General features: G+C 31.4%; 1 non-coding gene across 1 annotated transcript; it reads left to right on the forward strand.

The window, feature by feature from the left end:
* Positions 1 to 19,418: 19,418 nt before the first annotated feature.
* LOC112998246 (small nucleolar RNA R64/Z200 family) lies at positions 19,419 to 19,511 on the forward strand. Its single transcript, XR_003263285.1, has one exon. It is a non-coding gene; the product is annotated as a small nucleolar RNA R64/Z200 family (small nucleolar RNA).
* The last annotated feature ends 204 nt before the right edge of the window (positions 19,512 to 19,715 follow it).

Genomic DNA, 19,715 nt, shown 5'->3' on the forward strand with positions numbered 1-19,715 from the left:
TTTAGTGTCCTTTTAATTGGTTTTATTCTATGCACTTTGTAACCTAAATTATAAAAAATAAGCTTCACTCAGCATTTGATTGATCCTGTTCTAATTAATTTTCAACCTAGTACTAGTACTTTAGTGTACAAGGATCACCTGTGTTTCTTAATATGATTTTGTATGATATATACTATTAACTATTTTTGACATCGTATTTAACATTCTACGTCAATTCATTAATTTAATTAGGAATAATGAACACTTTGTTTATTTGTAAATGGTCACAAACTTGCAATTAGAAATAATAAAAACCTACCCAGCGATGTCTATAAACAACATGCTACCTGAATTTTGGTAATGAATTTATGCTAGTATAGTTGGAGAAGCTTTCTGAGGCATCATTTCTCCAATAGAAAACTTATCATGCAGTATCTTAGGGGGTTAGATAGTAGCCAAATGGGTCAGCATAAAATAGAGCTTATTGTAACAAATTTTTTGCAACATGTCATATCACCTTGGAAAATTGGATATAAACTTAGACAAAGTATTAGGAGAGAAATTTTTGGAGTAACTCTGATCTCCTCCTCTGATTTCTGGATTTAATAGTCACAAGCATCAATGAAGTATGAATTTTGACACCAGACATGATATTGACACCATGACATGGTTAAATTTTAAATCATAAAGCATGTGGACACACATATATATAATAAAAATAAAAAAATTACATTAGCACTATCACTTTGATTGATTGTTTTTGTATAGATTTTAGTAGTGGATAAGTTGAATTATTATTATTATTATGTGTTTACAGTTTTGAAAAAAATGTAAATGAAGCAAAACACCGTTGTTAAAAATAATAATATATCAATAGACAACGTTCATCTAGGAGGAGGATTTGACTTCTCTGTTGTTTATTCCCATGCTGCTCTTTTAAAATCATACCATTTTCATGATTTTTAAAATTAAATGTCACCATTAAATATTAACACAGTTGTTATGCAGTGTTATTTTCATGATTTTTATCTTATATATAGCACTTTATAAAAATAAAAAAAAGCACTGCCTATTTTCTATAACGCACATAGAACTTCCTACTAGCACTGTATATAAACATATATTGCCGAGAACAATAGCACCATAAAACTGCTACGTAAAGCAAAAAAAAACTTTGTATATTTTGAAATTTGGTGTAGTGTGATAGGAGATTTCTGAGAAGAAACTTGTATTTTTTGGAGATCAAACAAATTGTGTTTGTATATTTGTCAAGTAAATATCATAGATTAGAAGAACCTTGTATCTTTTGGAGAGCAAACAAATTGTGTTTGTATATTTATATAGTAAATGTCATAAATCAGTAATTACCGAATGACATTATTTTATCTTATATACAACACTTGTAGACTTTCCTACAAGCGTTATACTAGTATCTTAACCTATCTTAACCTGTGCGGAAAAGATTTAGACTTATTATATTATGATTAGTTTGATCAAACTAAAAAACCAATACCAATATATAAATTATGAATATATTGATAAAACATTGAAGATAATAGGAATTTTTCAATACATTAACATAAAATCCATCATACTACTTATATCTATTTAAAGTTTTGACAGCAATTTTTAGTTACAAATTTCTAAATCTAATATAAATAATTATTATATAAATTTCATCAAATAATAAAAGGTAATATCATATATATTATAAATCGATATAATTAAATTCAAAGTTAACCATAAAGTATTGTTCATAAAACATTACTAATAGTTATTAAAGTTAATATATATATATATATATATATATATATATATATATATATATATATATATATATATATATATATATATAAAGCACATGCATGAAAACCTAAACAAAGTAAGTAACATGTCCAAATATAGTCATTTAAATCTCATTAACTTATGGATAGTGTTCATTCTCCCTTTCAAAGACAAAGAGATGTCATTTTCTCCCTTAAACTGAACATCTTTATATAGTTGTTTTCACCCGATTCTTGTGAATTTGACCTATCCTTGTTAAACATCAACTTGCATTTATAGCTCCTTCCATATTCAATACTAAGATACCGTTTGACCCAGTTTTTTTTTTCTTCTTCTTAAAAGTTACTTAAGTTAAAATAAAAAATTAAGTAGAACTTATTTATTATTTTTTTTACTTTAAAAATTCTTTAAATTGAAGGACTTAAAAACAAATATTTCTCTAGTGAAAAACAACAAAGGAAAACATTAACTTAAAAATATGAACAAATATTTTTATATTTTTTCTATTTCTATTATACAAAACCAAAACTCATACTTTCGAAGGACTTTATTTTGGCAAACTACACTATTTGTACCTTCTCCAGAAGCAAGGAAGCATTCAACTTGTCAACATATTCTCCAAATAGAGTACACTTTATCCTCACCCTGCTTGTACATAAATTCATTATTTTAAACAGACAAATAATGCATAAGAATAAATAAACTTCCAAAAAAAAAAATATCTTTCATCCTCAAGTTGAATCACATTCATCTTGGTCTTCTTGTCATCCTTTTCGTTCTCTCTCATTTCCAACACTAGTCAACAGTCCCATGATATCTTATCCAACAAATATCACAAGAGCATAATAGTAGAAATAATAATCAAATCAAAATTTATTGAATTTAGAAGAGCAACCTTTCCCACTAAATAATCGACATCAAGACCACCAACCATGATTGTAGAAATAGGCACCAAATCATATGCAATGTTTGGGACTGCACCATCATCTAACAATATGACCTTGGTGCTAAATTGAAATATGAGTTTGTAAGGATGGTGGTTAGTCTTGAAACCACCAGTATTAGAAGCAACACCCACCATATGGAAGGAATAACATTTTTCTTTCTTGATTTCATTTTGAAATTTGCAAACCAGTGTCCTCTTCGTAGTGGCGTGGATTCTATCTCCCTAGAAAATAAATTTCCACCATATGGAAGGAATAACATTTTTCTTTCTTGATTTCATTTTGAAATTTGCAAACCAGTGTCCTCTTCGTAGTGGCGTGGATTCTATCTCCCTAAAAAATAAATTTCCTTCCTTGATTTCTTTAATGTTACAAGATTTTGTTTCCATATATTTTTTAGATTGCATTTAAAAAATATATGGAAACAAAAACTTGTAACATTAAAGAAAACTACCCATATGAGAATCTGCCAATACCATCTCCAAGGAGTGTGATAGTTTTTTTTTTTTTTTGAAATCAGGAACCAACCACAAATGAATAACCCTAACACATATTTTTCAATGTTCTCTAGTAGCATCAATCTCAACAATAGTGTTATGATTTTTGGCCATTATGAAAATTATGGATATACAGGTTTATGGATTTAGGAAAACACACTAATAGCTAGAATGTTTTGTGCTCTTTACACTAAAATTGTGAATCTATTTATAGGGTTCAAAATACGTTACCCTATCCTTCCATCAAAAATCACATTTGAAATTCAAAATTGAAAATTTGTTCATTAGGATCAAATTAGGGTTTGAGAGAAAAGGGAATAGTTGTGAAATCCCTAAACCTATTTTATTTGAACTTCAAAATGGCATAACAGCTACAAACATACCTAAATTTGGACTTGTTTGTAAGTGTGTGCACATTATTTGGATGGATTGCTCACAAGTTGACACATGTCAAAAAAAAAATTTTGTGTTTGCTTTAGGTGTATATAATATAGATATAGATATCGCCCAGAGCAATAGTATAACACTCTCTACCCCAACATACATATAAATAAGAAAAACATAAAAATGCATAATTTAATTAAATCAATTTTATTCAAATCACGTAAACAAATTCACATGGATAAAAGGTCACATTCACTTCACTATTATGAAATAAAACTTATTAAAAACATATCCAGCTCAGAACAAGGTCGTCCAAGTTTACAAAAAAAAATACTCAAGTTAAGCAGTGGAATCAAATAAAGTAAAATAACATGTTCAGAGCATCATGCAATTGAGATAATGCCCCAATGACACATCCAATTAGAGAATTGTGTCATAGCTTCTTCTAGCACAAGGTTCTTTAAAGCCATCCACCTAATCATCTACTCCCACGAACACAAAGTTTGAGATCATCACAAGATTGAAACACAGACAACACACATGGAATGAGTTATCACATTTGTAAACAACACACACACACACACACACACACACACACACACACACACACACACACACACACACACACATATACATATACATATACTATAATAAAATATAAGTATAACAAGCTCAACATAGCACAATTCACGTCATTTTACCACTCATTAATAACTTATTCCAATGATTTAATCACAAAATCACATTCCACACCTTCACATTAATCACATGTTCAAAACAACACATCTCCAGTACAACACAACATCTCACATTCACACAATTCATTACCCACCATCACGTAACAAAATGATCATTACATGGGCGTTATGCAACAGATACACTTAGACTCAATCCTATATGCAATGTGGTACCATGTCAGTGAAAAACCTTGTCGGGCGCTTAGGAGTACATGACAAGATCGACCACACACTAGAAAGTTAGGTTTCTCTCACTTGGTAAAATCATAGGAAAACCAGTCAGGGTCATGTTATTTTGCAAGAATGTTGCAACGATGTGGGATGCACAAACTTAAAGGAACACTCAAACCGAGTGTATTTACTCCCAAGGCCTAGACTCTGAAGAGTCCGTCCGAACCTCTTCCTCTTGATTCAGGTCCAACCAAGAAAACATTTTAGCATGCAAACTCTATCTATGAATTGTACAAAACACATAACTCTTTAATTGTTCTCAAAATAATTTGAACTCATCACGCCTCAAAGTGATTAAACTCGTCAGGTTCCCTTAGTGAATCCCATCACAATACTCGTTGCACATCGTCAAAGTTATTGAACTCATCTGGTTCCTACTATAACATTCCATTTTTCGTAAATAAAATAAAAAGGTGTTTTTAGTTAAAAAAATAGAGTTTTAGAAAATGATGATGTTTTTATAATTAAATAAATAAGGAGAAATAATTGTTTTAAAATAATGGTTTGAAGGAAAAAAAGATGTTTGATTTATTCATTTGATAGGGAATAAAATAAAGTTTTTTTATAAAATAATAAAAATAAATAGAGTAAATAATAGATTGTGAGTATCCTAACTATAAATAGAGGCATCTTAGGTCAGTTTTTAGACTGACGATACTCCTCTTCGTCTCAATTTCGTTTTCTATTCTCCTCCTCCCAAAATCCTCTCTTTTTCCCTCATGCCACCAAACTTGTCTAAGAAAAACAACGATCTTGAACTCATTCACCATTGGATCGTCGTGAAATTTGAACACCAGGTTTGGAACTCATTTCCGAACATTCTCACCGTTGGAAATTATGAAAACATGTCGAAGCTGAGAGAAATAGCATTTGCTTCATAGATTTTCCTTTTCTCGCAGAAATCCAAAACTGTCTCGGTAAAATTACGATCCCGGACTCATTAACCGTTGGATTGTCATGAAATTTTGATATGTGGTTTGAGATTTATTTCCACACATCTTCACCATATGTAGATAGTGGAATGAAGACTTCAATCCCTTCTCATTGTCTCTAACATTTGGGAACCCTATCAAAGCAGTCAAAGGACAAACTTGAGGAATCTCAGGAAATCGCTAGAGATGTCGCTATTGCTGTTACAATACACATGTGAGCTCGCTTAGAGGTAAGGGATGAGTTTATCACAATTAGGATTAGAATGAACATGTGTAGGGGTTCTTAAAGGATCAAATTGAGGTTTATTTTGAGATGTTTATTGTATTGAAATTTTTCTTGTATGATTATGTGAAATTGTTTGAGGGGTTTTACTCCCTGTGGATTGAGAAATATTTTTGTATAATTTGTTTATATTTTGAATAAGATTAGCGTAATAAATAGTTATCTTGAGATTATGAAATTATGATTGAAATTGTATATAAGTGATAAATTCAATATATGATGAATTGTAGAATAATATATTACTTTGATATTATAATATTGTTATGGAAATTGAGTATAAGTGCAAAGTTAAATGTGTTAAATTCTGAGATACACGTAAACATGAGATGGTTGATTGTGACATAATGAGATGTGAAGTTGTGAACATGAGTTTTAGTTGTGAATAAGTGTGTGGTTAACACTTGATGTGACATTACTTGTGTTGTGAGCTATGAATTATACAATAACCCGACCAGTGTTTATCTTGAGAAAAATGTTGATGTGTAGTGTTAAAGGGAAAATGTAGGTTTCCTAGTTAGGAACTAGTGTTAAATTGTAGCGCAATGTGTTAAACGTGTTTGAAACACAAGTGTGAAATCGTGTGTATTGTATAATTCATGAGCAATGCTTGCTTATAATATTATTGTTGAAATCGAGTATAAGTATAAAGTTGAACATGTGTTAATTTGTGAGATACATGTAAACCTGTGATGGTGGATTGTGACATTATGAGATGTTAAATTGTGGGCATGATATTTGGTTATGAACAAGTGTATGTGTTTAACATTTGATGTTACAATAATTGTGTTGTGAGCTGTAAATTGTAGAATAACCCGACCAATGTTTATATTGAGAAAAGTGTTTATGCGCAATGTTAAAGAGAAAATGTAGGTTTCTAGTTAAGAACCAGTGTTAAATTGTAGCGCAATGTGTTAAATGTGTTTGAATCACGAGTGAGAGGTCATGGGTATTGTATAATTCATGAACAATGTCTACTTGCAAAAAAAAAATTATTTTAGGGGTTGGACCTGAATCAAGAAGGTGAGGCCCTAACGGATTCTTCGGAGTTTAGGCCTTGGGGATAAAGACACTTGGTTTGAGTGCTCCTTTAAGCCTATGTTAATCCCGTATGGTTGGAGTATTCTTGCAAAACAGAGTGACCCTGAGTAGTCACCTTATGATTTTACTTAGTGAGAGTGACCTGAAATATACATTGTGTGGTGTGTTATGTACTCCTAAGCGCCCAAGGGTGGTTTTTCACTGACATGGTACCACATTGCATGTAGGCTTGAGTCTTAGTCTAATTGTTGCATAACGCTTGCTAATTGTTTATTATGAAATTGATGAGTGTTATTGCGTCTTGACTCGAGTGTGTGATTCATGTGTAATATGATTAATGATTGAAAAATGAAGTTTAAAGAAAAAGTGGTGAAGTGACATGGGTTGTATTAAGTTGAGTTATGTTATAAATATTTCCATAATTTATTTTGATTACGTCTTGTTTATTTGTTTTGTTATTTTTTTGTGTCATAACTCACCCCCTATGTGCTATTTGTGTTTGGATCCTGTGATGATCTCAAACCTTGTGTTCGTGGGAGTAGATGACTAGGTGGATGACTTTAAAGAACCTCGTGCCAAAGGACGTTGGGATACAATGCTTTGATAGGATGTGACATTGGGGATGAGTTTTTACTTTAATTGCATGATGTTATTTTATTTTATTTTACCTCACTGATTTAACAAAACATTTTTTGTAAACTTTGACGGCCTTGTTTTAAGCCGAATATGTTTTTAATAAGTCTTAGTTGGTAATAGTGAGGTGAATGTGAACATTTTACCCACGTGAATTTGTTGATCAATATTTTTATATGTTTTATTTATTTATATATATGCTGGGGTGGAGGGTGTCACACCCACAGTGGATCCCATCACAATACTCATTGTGCATTAACTCATCGCCCTTAAAGGGTCTTACAGTTGTGTGATTGTACGGTTCATAGCTCATAACTCAATGCATACAACATCTTAATACACATGTATCTTACAATTCAACGCACACTAAATTTATCACATACGCCCAATCTCAATCACGATGTTATAATCCCAAGGCAACATGTTATGACACCTCATGAATCATATACACATCACAATATTAATATATACATGGCACAAACACAAACTTTACCTATGAACTATGCAATACACACAATTACTTAATTGTTTTCAAAATCATTTTAATTCGCCGCACCTCAAAGTGATTCAACTCGTCGGGTTTCCACAGTGGATCCCATCAAATACTCGTCGCACAAAACTCGTCACCCTTAAAGGATCTTACAATTATGTGATTCTATAGCTCATAATTTACAACTCAATGCATACAATATCTCCATCACAAGTATTTCACCATTCATCACATATTCAATTTCTCACTTGCACACAATGTCAATTACAATTTCATGATCCCAATATAATAATTTATCACAGTAATCTAGTAAATCTTGTCCAAAGTACAAACAAATTATACAAAAATGTTTCTCACAACATGAGGAGTAAAATCCCTCAAACAATTTCACATAATCATATCAAAATTAAAGGAATCAAAATCATAGGTCAAACACCAAGAGCACTCAATTTTATCAATCAATTCGCATTATGGCATCAATTGGTCCATCAAACACAATAATCTCGTAATTATAGTCTTAAAGTAAGAATTACAATACAATAATCCCAAAATAAATCTCAATTTGATCCTCTAAGGATTCCTACACATGTTCATTCTAATCCCAATTGTGATAAACTCATCTTTTATCTCTAAGCGGGCTCACGTGTGTAGTCCGATAGCAATAGTGACATCTTTAGTGGTTCCCTAAGATTCCTCAAGTTTTTCTTATGGTTGCTCTTCTAGGTTTTCTAAGCATTAGAGAGAAAAAGAATGGATTGGAGCCTCAATTTCACTGTCTCTATGCAAGTGACATTTCTCTTTCTACAAACATTATTTTGCATATCCCAACTGCGAGAAATTGAGAAAATGAGTTGCAAAGGTGGTATCCAAATTTCACGACGATCTAATGGTTAATGAGTCTAGGATCGTAGTTTTGTTGAGACGAATTTGGGTGTATGCGAAAAAAAGACGATTTTGGGAGAGGAAGAAGGAAAATGAATTTGAGAGGAAGAAAAAGCGTAGAGTGTAGAGATGTAAAAACTGATCTAATATGATTATATTTATAGCTAGGGTATTTTTAGCCTATTATTTACTCTATTTTTCTTTATTTTATTATCTTATTAAAAGGAACTTTATTTTACTCTTTCAATGAATAAATAACCAATTAAAACATTCATTTATTTTCTAAACATCATTTTACTCTATTTATTTTCTAATACTATGAAACTTTTATTTTAATTAACAAAACCCTTTTCTCTCATTTATTTAATTTCTAAAAATTCTATTAATTTTTAAATAAAAATCTATTTATTTGACAAAAAACAAGGTGTTACAAATAGAGCCAAAAAAGTGCTATATGAAGTCTAAAAAATAGTGTTGCATATTTTATGATTAGACATAGTGTAACAGGAGGTTTTTGAGAAGGAGCCTTGTACTTTTTGGAGAGTAAACAAATTGTGATATTTCTCTAGTAACTATCATAAATCAATGCTTGTTGGCATCGCTGCACCGCCTTTGCAGGTCACATCTTTGCCGAAGCAATCTCAAATTCCATTGCCTTGTGTAGCAGCATTGCTGCCTTTAGAATTTGAGACTGGCCATTAGATGAACATTTCATTTATGTTTTCAATTGTTTTCTTTTCTTTAAGAAAGAGTAGGAAATACTCTACTATTAGAAATAAATTATCTTCCTCTCTTTGTTATCTTTTTGTTTCATTTTTTGAATGAGTAATGGTACTTAAGCACCCAAATATTTTAGACACCCCATTGGCAAATTTCATATGCGTTTATCTCTCTTTTGTCACATCAAATAGCTATTATCTTTTGTGAGTGTACTTTATTTTTCTGTAATTTCTTTCATGCTATTGGAGTTATAACAGATCATAGAGAAGGAAAAAGAAAGAAATAAAACTTCAGAGCAAAAAAGAGAAAATATTATTAGGGTACTAATTTTTGTGTTACAAATCTATTGAGTTAAGGGTCAACAGTTGTCAATAACTAACTTGAGAACTAAATTTAGTGGTGTTAACTAACTACAACTAATCTCCTAACTACTAACTTGAGAGAGTGCAATTAAATACTTAACTGCCCGTACAATATACTAATACCTCTTTCAAACTCAAGGTAGGTGAGACTTAAACTTAAGCACATTGAATTTTTCTCTTAGAAAAGTAAAATTTCTTGGAGAAAGTGGCTTTGTGGGAGCATCTTCCCATTGATTAAGTGCAGGAACATGGTGAACAACCATCTACTTGGTTAGATCTTTCTTCCCAGCAAAGATAACATCAATCTCCATATGTTTTGCTCTTGCATGAAGGACAAGGTTGTGGGCAAGAGCAATAACACTTTGGTTGTCACATAATACAATAGGTGTGTTGAAGGGAACTTACAACTCATTCAACAGGGTCTGAATCCAGGATAATTCTACAGTAGTTTATGCCAAACTACAATATTTTTCCTTTGTACTTGACCTTGCAGGTCCACCAAGATATATGATAAGGGCCCAAATATATGGCAACACCTAAAATTCACCTTCAGTGATCAACATTTGATGCCCAGTCTGCATCACAAAGGTCTTGGACAGAGTACGGTTTACCTAAAACAATAACTTGAAGATGAAGACCATTCAAAATTGTACCTTTCATGTACCTTAAGATTCTTTTCATTGCAGTTCAGTGCGACTTTAGAGGATTGACCATAAATTGGCAAACCTTATTCACAGAGTAACTGATCTTAGGTCTAGTGATGGCAAGTATCATAAAGCACCCACTACGAACTTGTATAACGTGGGATTTGTGAAGAGATTTGAGCCCACTTTTGAAAGTTTATAGTTGAAGGCCATAGGAGATGTGAGATTGACTAAGCTTCTATCCTATTAGTCTTCTGTAGTGAATCCATTATGCATTTGCTCTGAGTGAGAAGTAAGAACTTGTCAGAAAGAGATTTAACCTCGATGCTAAGAAAGTAATCTAGTTGACCAAGTTGTTTAAGAGAATTTTTTGAGTTGAGCTGAGTGGTAAGGTGTTGAATCAACTAAGGAGGAGTGATGTAAAAAGGTAAGAGCAAGTTCAACCACATGTGTTCATTTTCTTTCCACCACCCCTTTTTGATGATGGGTGTGAGGGAAAACAATTTTGTGATTAATACCACAATCAACCAAAAAAGGTGCTAATGGGAGAAATTCTCCTCCCAAATCAGTTTGCAAGCTAGAGAAACACACTTTTGTTGGGGGTGTTTAAACAAGGTTAAAAGGTATAATTTGTACTAATAAATTTAATAACAAGAAAGGGGGTTAACTTAGCAAACAACAAGGTTTGTTTAACAAGAGCCCTATCAAAAAGGTCAAATTTAGGCAGGGCATGACCCCCTGACGAACTGTTTGGCCTATTTTCACCCTATCAAACACTTCTTATAATAAGGAAATTGAATATTATCTTAAAATTAACTTCTTTTTAGTTATTTGATTATTGAATCACTCTAGAAATTGTATAATCTATTGCCTTTTCAACAGACAAAAGCCCAAAGGCACAATGTTTGATACAACAAAGTTGCTAAACTAACAAATCCTCAAAGTCAATCAGGCTATATAGCTGAAAGTTAGTTCTAGAAAGCAAAGAAAGCTTACTAGTCATAGAAAAAATTAGAAAAAGTAAGTAAGCAAATGGAAGCAATTTCTATTTTATTTTTGTATGATTGAATTTTAAAAAGTAATGAAGATTAATTTTATTTGATATATTCAATTACTAAATAAAATTGTATGAGACTATTTTAAGTACAATCTGAATGTTGAGTTTGGGGCTTCAATTTAGCCCATCTTGTTTATGGGTTTGGCAATCATTTTAGTTAGATTTTAAATTTGAATTTGTAAAATTTCACCTAAGTGCACATTTGAAAATTTTAGAAAAATCACGTATTTAAAAAAAATCACATCGAATGACACTCACACGTGGAAACTTATGAGCTTTGAGTGTGATGTTAATGAAAATTCAGTGTGTATCTCATAAACTCATTATAGATTCAAACATCCACAGAATTTTTTTTGTTTTTTTTAAGAGAAGCGAGAATATTTTATTTAATTATGAATTAAAGACAAGATACAATTTGGAATGCAATCATGCTCAAGGATACAAGCATTAAACCGAGAAGCCATTGCAAGGGAATAAGCTACTTGGTTTGCTTGTCTGTTACCAAAACTCACCATTGAGTTTGGAATAACTATCGTCCTTGTTCTACATTCAACAAGTATCATGTGGTATTAAGAAGAACCAAGTTGATTTGCTTGAAGATTATCCACCAATGCCATACAATCATTCTAAAAAATAACCTTTGAGATGTTTAACTCTTGTGCCCATTTTATAGCACGGAGCAAGGCATATGCTTTTGCTTCCTTTGCTTCTAGACTTCCTGAATCTTGCATAGTTTATGCCTTAAAAAATGTTCCTCCCTCAATGGGTAGACAGAGACCAATGCAAAATTTGTTCTCATCGGTGGAGAGTGTTGCATCTACATTGATGTTCAAGTACTTCCTTTGTGGTTTTGTCCATTGCAAGTGTGCATAAGTTGTCTGAAATTCTCTTGGCAGTTGAGAGATCTTTCAAGCATAGATCCATTTGAGGAGGAATTGCATAATGAGAGAGATTGAGATGTTTGGAGTAGTGTTTACCTGATTCCTTAGTTTTTCGTTTTGCCTTTTCCAAATACCCCACAGAACCATAGCAATTCTTGATTGGAGAATGAAATTACTGGTTTCTAAGAGCTTGAATGTTAGCTCAGTTGCATGTCCAACCTGATAAAATTTTGGCTTAATTAAACTCCAAAGCCTAGCAACTTCCCACATGTTAAGCCCAACAACTTCCCACATGTTTTGGACATGTTCACAATCGAAAAAAATATGTAAGTCATTCTCAAAATTGTCATGACATTAAAAAGTAGAAGGGCCTAACACGAGTAAGAAGACAATTTCTAAGAACACACTATAAGAAATGTTTTACCTTGGGTTGAACTTGTAATTTCCAGATGAGGTTTTTCCAATTTCCAACTACCTTTGAGTTGTTATTTTGGTCAATTGTTTCCATGACATTGTGGTAAGATGATTTGACGTTGTACTCACCATTTGCAGTTAATCTCCATATGATTTTATCATTGACTTCATTATTCAACAAGGGGAGGGAAGCAATGTGACACCCTCTACCCCTCACATATATACTAACGAAGGAATAAAAATTCAAATATTAATTAAAAGTATTTTTAAAAAGAAGCATTTCAAAGGGGTAAAAAGACTCACATTCACTTTCTTCTACATCATATTCAAACATGTTCAAATAAATAATAAAGTCATCTCGACTCAAACAAGGTCGTCTAAGACTTCATACAATTAATATAAAATCCTATACCCCAATGTCACATCCTATCAGAGCGTTGTGTCTCGATGTCCTTCGGCACAAGGTTTCTTAAAGCAATTCACCTAGTCATCTGTTCCCCCGAACACAAAGTTCAAGATCATCACAGGATCCAAACACAAACAACACACAAGGAGTGAGTTATCACATTCCTAACTAATAGAGAAACAATATAATTAGATATAAATATCATATAAATGAGGGACAACTTACTTAAACATAACTCACGTAATTCCATCACTTTTTCATTTAAAATTCACTTTTCAATCATCAATCACATTGCACATGAATCACATAATCTGATCAAGACATAATAACACATCAATTTCATAATGAACAATTAGCAGACGTTATGCAACAGTTATGCTAAGACTCAAGCCTATATGCAATGTGGTACCTTGTCAGTGAAAAATCACCCTGAGACGCTTAGGAGTACACAACAAGAAACACCACACAATGGGTATGTCAGGTTACTCTCACTAAGTAAAACCATAGGAAGACCAGTCAGGGTCACGCTGTTTTGGGAGAATGCTCCAACATTGTGGGATCGGCACATGCTTAGAGGAACACTCAAATCGGGCGACCCCCAAGGCCTACACTCCGAAGAGTCCGTCAGGTCCTCTCCCTCCTGATTCAGGTCCAATCCCTAAAAAAGTTTTGTATGCAGACACTACTAATGAATTATACAATACCCACGACCTCACACTCGTGTTTTACACACGTTTAACACAATTGCACTACAATTTAACACTGGTTCCTGAATAGAAAACCTATATTTTCTCTTTAACACTGGTTCCTGAATAGGAAACCTACATTTATCTTTAACACTGGTTCCTAAATAGGAAACTTACACTTTCTCTTTAACACTGTGCATCAACACTGGTCGGGTTATTGTACAATTCACAGCTTACAGCACAAGTAATGTCACATTAAGGGTTAACCACACGCTTATTCACAGCCAAAACTCATCCACAATTTCACATCTCATAGTGTCACAATCCACCATCACAAGTTTACATGTATCTCACAAATTAACACATGTTCAACTTTGCACTTATACTTAATCTCAATAACAATACTATAATCTCAAGGCAACATGTTATTCCACAATGCATCACATATTTTATTCATAGACACAGCTCAAGAATTATACAATATCCACGACCTCACGCTTGTATTTTAAACACGCTCAACACATTGTGCTACAATTTAACACTGGTTCCTAAATAGGAAACCTACAATTTCTCTTTAACACTGCACATAAACATTTTTCTCAATATCAACACTGATCGGGTTATTGTATAATTCATAGCTCATAATATAATTATTGTTACATCAAGTGACAAACACACACACTTATTCACAATCAAATATCATGCCCACAGTTTAACATCTCATAATGTCACATCAATCATCTCATGCTTACATATATCTCGCAAATTGACACATTCAACTTTGTACTACTCAATCTTCACAATAATATTATAATGTCATTATAATAACTTATTATAACTCATAACTCATATACACATCACACAATAATAATATTTGCATGACACCAAACATATATATGTATATGTATATAGTAATTAAAACTACATTATTTTTAATCAAAGAATTTCTATAACAATTAATTTAAGATTACATAAAAAAATTACTACTAGGCATTAACCTTACAATTGTGTTTAATTTATTATTTTAGTATTACAATATATATATATATACACACACACACACACACACACATAACATGTTGATCATCATCTTGGGAAAATATAGAATAAGATAATAATTCATATAAAATAAGCCATTAAAAATAATACTATTTAGAGTATAATTCATGTTAATAAAAAGAACTCATTTTTTTTAGGATTTACACTCAACACAAGAACACATCAATTTCACATCAATTGGTTCGTCAAACATATAGAATTCACAGTTATAATCATAAAGATAGAATCTAAATTTGTAGAAACACCCCAAAACTCATTCCAATTGATACTTTAAGGATCCCTAGCGGTTCCCTGAGATTCCTCCAGTTTTTCTCTGATTGCTCTGATAGAGTCCCCAAAACCTTTTTTATTTTTTTTTTATCAAACTATTATTTTAATACACTTATTTCTCTTTATTTATTTAATTACAAAAACCTTATCATAAAACTCTATTTATTTACAAATAACAACTCTTTTTAAATTAGTCTATGAAAAATGGAATGTTACAAGCAACATTTCATTGGTCATTGTCATTGAAAATTTGTTGTAGCACATCTTAATGCCAATATCGTTGTTGGTTGTCGATGAGTGAACTGACTTTGAGATCATCAAGATCGAGTAAGGTTGATGAAGTGATATATGGGCTTGTTGATGCTCGCACCCAAGGTTGGGTCCAAACGTTTATAGAGTTACCATCACTTATTCTCCACTAAATGCCTTCCTTGACCAATATATGTGAAGCAAAAATACTATACCATGTATAGCTTGGTTTATGCCCTGGTTTGGCATCTAAGAATCCAACATTTGGAAAATATTTATTTTTGAGAATTTTATAAATTGTAGTATGTGGGTTATTAATCAAATTCCAACCCTGCCTCCCTAACATGGATAGGTTGAATTCGTGAAGATTACAAAATCCTATACCTCCAAACTTCTTCTTCATGGAAAGCTTGTCCCAATTGAGCCAGTTTATTCCTCTTGTTGATGCACCTTTTGATCCCTACCAAAATAAATTCAGCATCCTTTGAATCTCATCCTCTAGAGTGGTTGGAAGCAAGTGGATGCTCATGCAATATGAAGGGATTGCCTGAGAGCAGGATTTAATTAGAACTTCCTTTCTAGCTTTGGAAAGATACTTTCTTGACCAGTGATTGATGCATTTCAAAATTCGATTGTTTAGACAGCTGAAAATTGCTTTATTTCATTTGCCTATGATAGAAGGGAGGCCTAAGTATTTTGCAGACCCTATGATTATAGAGGCACCAAAAACAAGCATGATTGTTTGCATCAAAGATTGTTGAGTGTTGGTGCTGAAAAAAATTTATGACTTGTGTAAATTAATCATTTGGTCAAAAGCCCTTCCATATGTATCAAGGATTTGAGTGAGTGTAGTTGCTTATTTCTCTGATGCCATGCAAAATAGAAAATAATCGTCACACAAATAAAAGGTGTGAGAGGACAAGGGCCCCTTTGCACACCTTCATACCATGAATATCTCCCTTACGCTTAGCTTTTTTAAGGAGAGAGGAGCACCCCTCTATGCAAAGAATGTAAAGGTAGGGTGACACTGAGTCACCTTATCTTAGTTCTCTTTGAGGAGAGATTGGTCCTGCATGGTCCCCATTATTTTGACATGGTAGTTTATAGTTTCCAAACAAAGCTTTATCAAACCTATCTATTTCATGTGAAATCTCATTTTATCCACCACCTGCAAAAGATAACTCCATTAGGTTCTATCAAATTCTTTGCTGATGTTGATTTTGATATTCATGTCAATTGTCGTGCCTTTGGTTTTGCATCTCTTATGGTGAATAAATTCAGAGAAAATCAATGCATTATTAAGAATGGATCTGCCTTCAACCAAAGAAGATTGTTCATTGGATATACATTTCTGGAGGAGAGGTTTATGTCTGCTAGCTAAGGTTTTGGAGATGATCTTTTACAAGATGTTGCAATGGGAGACGAGTCTATAGTCTCTCATGGTTTTTGGATTATTTATTTTGGGGATAAGGACAATGGAATTTTTGTTTTCTTGTGGTGGCATAAAATCTTGTTCAAGCCAAGATGTAGCTACTGAAAAAAAATATCAAGGCCATAAAGATTCCAAAATCTTTTGTAGAAAGGTTTAACCCATCAGGGCTAGGGGATTGGTTAGAAAACATGGAAAAAAGGGCATCCTTAAATTCATCAATGGAGAAAGGAGCAATTAAAGAAATATTGTTAGCAGATGAGGTATAAGAAGGAATTGAGTTATACATATTATTGAAATAAACTTTTGCAATATCACAAAGATCAATATGGTTTGCAACCTCATTGCCATCTTCATGGGTTAAGGATTCTATAGAATTCATCCTTATCCTTGTTGAAGCAAATGAAGGGAAGAAATGAGAGTTGATATCACCATTCTTTAACTAGAAGTCTTTAGCACATTGTTTCCAATAATGCAGAGAATTTTATTACCTAAATAGGTAATTAACATGCAGATATTTAGACTTGCATAAAAACCTCTTTCAAATTTAATTTTAATTTTAAACTATCAATAGATTTTTTTATTTTATTAAAGAATTGTGGTAAATGCATTACATTTTACCATTTTGCCTTAATACTTGCAATTAACACACAATGTTTGCTAACTATACTCCTACCTTCTCTTTAGGTTTTATTTATTATATTTATATCCTTTAATTTGTTAAAACATAATTTGGGACTATACTTTCTAAAACAATATACATCAATTCCAGAAAGTAATTTTAAGTAATATGTTTTAATAAAGTACATATAATTATGGAAACTATATTCTAGAAAACCATATATAAGTTCTAGAAAGTAATTTTCAAAACTATGTTTTAACACATTTAACACAAAGTTTTAGAAACTACTTTTAGGGATTTAGATATGTTATTTTGAAAAGTAATTTTGGATAGTCATCAAACATACCTTTCTTTACGAGCTACAATAATTACTAATGGTAGGACACATACTTATTTTGGTGCTAGATATTAATAAACTAATATCTTATATCTAAAATTTTCAATCAACAAAACGTGAGAAGACAACTAATGTAATTCAACAACATTGATTTGTGATTATTGTCACATAATTTTTTCTTGTGTAAAAAAAAGAGTATTATGTATACTATATAATATGTGAAGTCAACCATGGATGTACATTGAAATGTAACATCACATGGAGGAAATATACAATGTCACAAATAAAGTTTATGAAAAATGTGGTATTACATAAAAAAAAGGTTTAAAAAATAATGAATAAAGAGGTTCAACCTTTATAACAAAGATAGGATAAAAAAATAGGATTTAAAAAGTAACAAATATGGAGCAAAATGATTTAAAATTGTATACTTGGTAATAAAAAGAAAAAAAAGTAAAACAGTGTACTTAGAAATATTGTGCAAATAGCAAGTGTATTCATTTTATATGTAAGTAAGCTATTTATTTGACTTGGTGGCCTAATATTAGATTGGGCTTGGCCCAAATAATTTTTATTGTTTATAATTTATTATGTATATGTTTATCATAATTTATGATTTTTTTATATTTTTTTATTTTACCTTTAGACAGTGGTTACTTATAAAAGTATACTTTTGGTTTATGTATTTCGATCAACGCCGGGTTTCAGACTCTATCATGTTCTTTCTTTCTTATTTTCTTTAGAAATTATATTTTCTTCTTTCTCATTGTTTGTTTCTAGTAGGTTCTTTCTCTAGTGCATTTTCGGAAATCATATTTCTTTCTTTTGTCATTTTTAGGTTCTTTCTGTTATTTTAAGAGAATTAATCATATATTTTAGAAAAAAATGAAATGAGCTTATCCATTAGTTAAAATGAGTTTTCTATTAGCTAATTTGTAGATGTCATCTCATCTTTTAGAGAAGCTATATTGGTGAGCTTCTAAAAATTAACTCATAGAGAGCTTATTTTTACTTATGGAAAAGCTCATCTCATATTTTTTATTCTTATTTTCTTCTTTTAGAAGTAATTTTAAAGAAGCATACTATTCAATTTAATTCAATCACCGTGTTTCTCAATCATCATGATAAATATAATATTTTTAATTTTATATTTTGAATTTTTTAATCTTTTCGTTGTGTTTTCTCCTTGAATTTTTATTTGCAATATACGCCCATGTTGTGCTTTCGTTGGATTCTTGTTTTTGTTTCTTAATCTTTAATTATAATATTTCTTGTGAATTTCTTATTTTTTTGGCTTTGACTCGTTCATTTTCTGTCTTTATTGTAGTATACACTATTCTGATTCTTAATGTGAGCCGCTGCTATGTGTATGTCTTAAGAGACCTTAATTTTGTTGTTTATTTAGGTATTTTTCTATAGAAATTGAAATCTTAGAGCTAATCTTTTTAGGTTTTGATTTTTTTATATGCTTTGCAGTAATAATTTCATAAATAAATTCATATGTCAGACTTCAGATATTTTCAAATAGTTGAGAATAAAAATTCTATTACTTACCAGAATTTATCATTTATTTATTTATAATTCTATTGCGGAGCAGAATTTGTAATTTATTTATTTATAACTCTGTCAGTGAGCTGAATTTATACTTTATTTATTGATAATTCTGTTACTCAGCAGAATTCATAATTTACTTATTTATTTATTCATAATGCTGTTATTTAACAGAATTATAATTTATTTATTGAAAATTATGTTATATAGCAG

Source organism: Glycine max, chromosome 10 (genome assembly GCF_000004515.6).
Source record: "Glycine max cultivar Williams 82 chromosome 10, Glycine_max_v4.0, whole genome shotgun sequence".
Taxonomy (NCBI): Eukaryota; Viridiplantae; Streptophyta; class Magnoliopsida; order Fabales; family Fabaceae; genus Glycine; species Glycine max.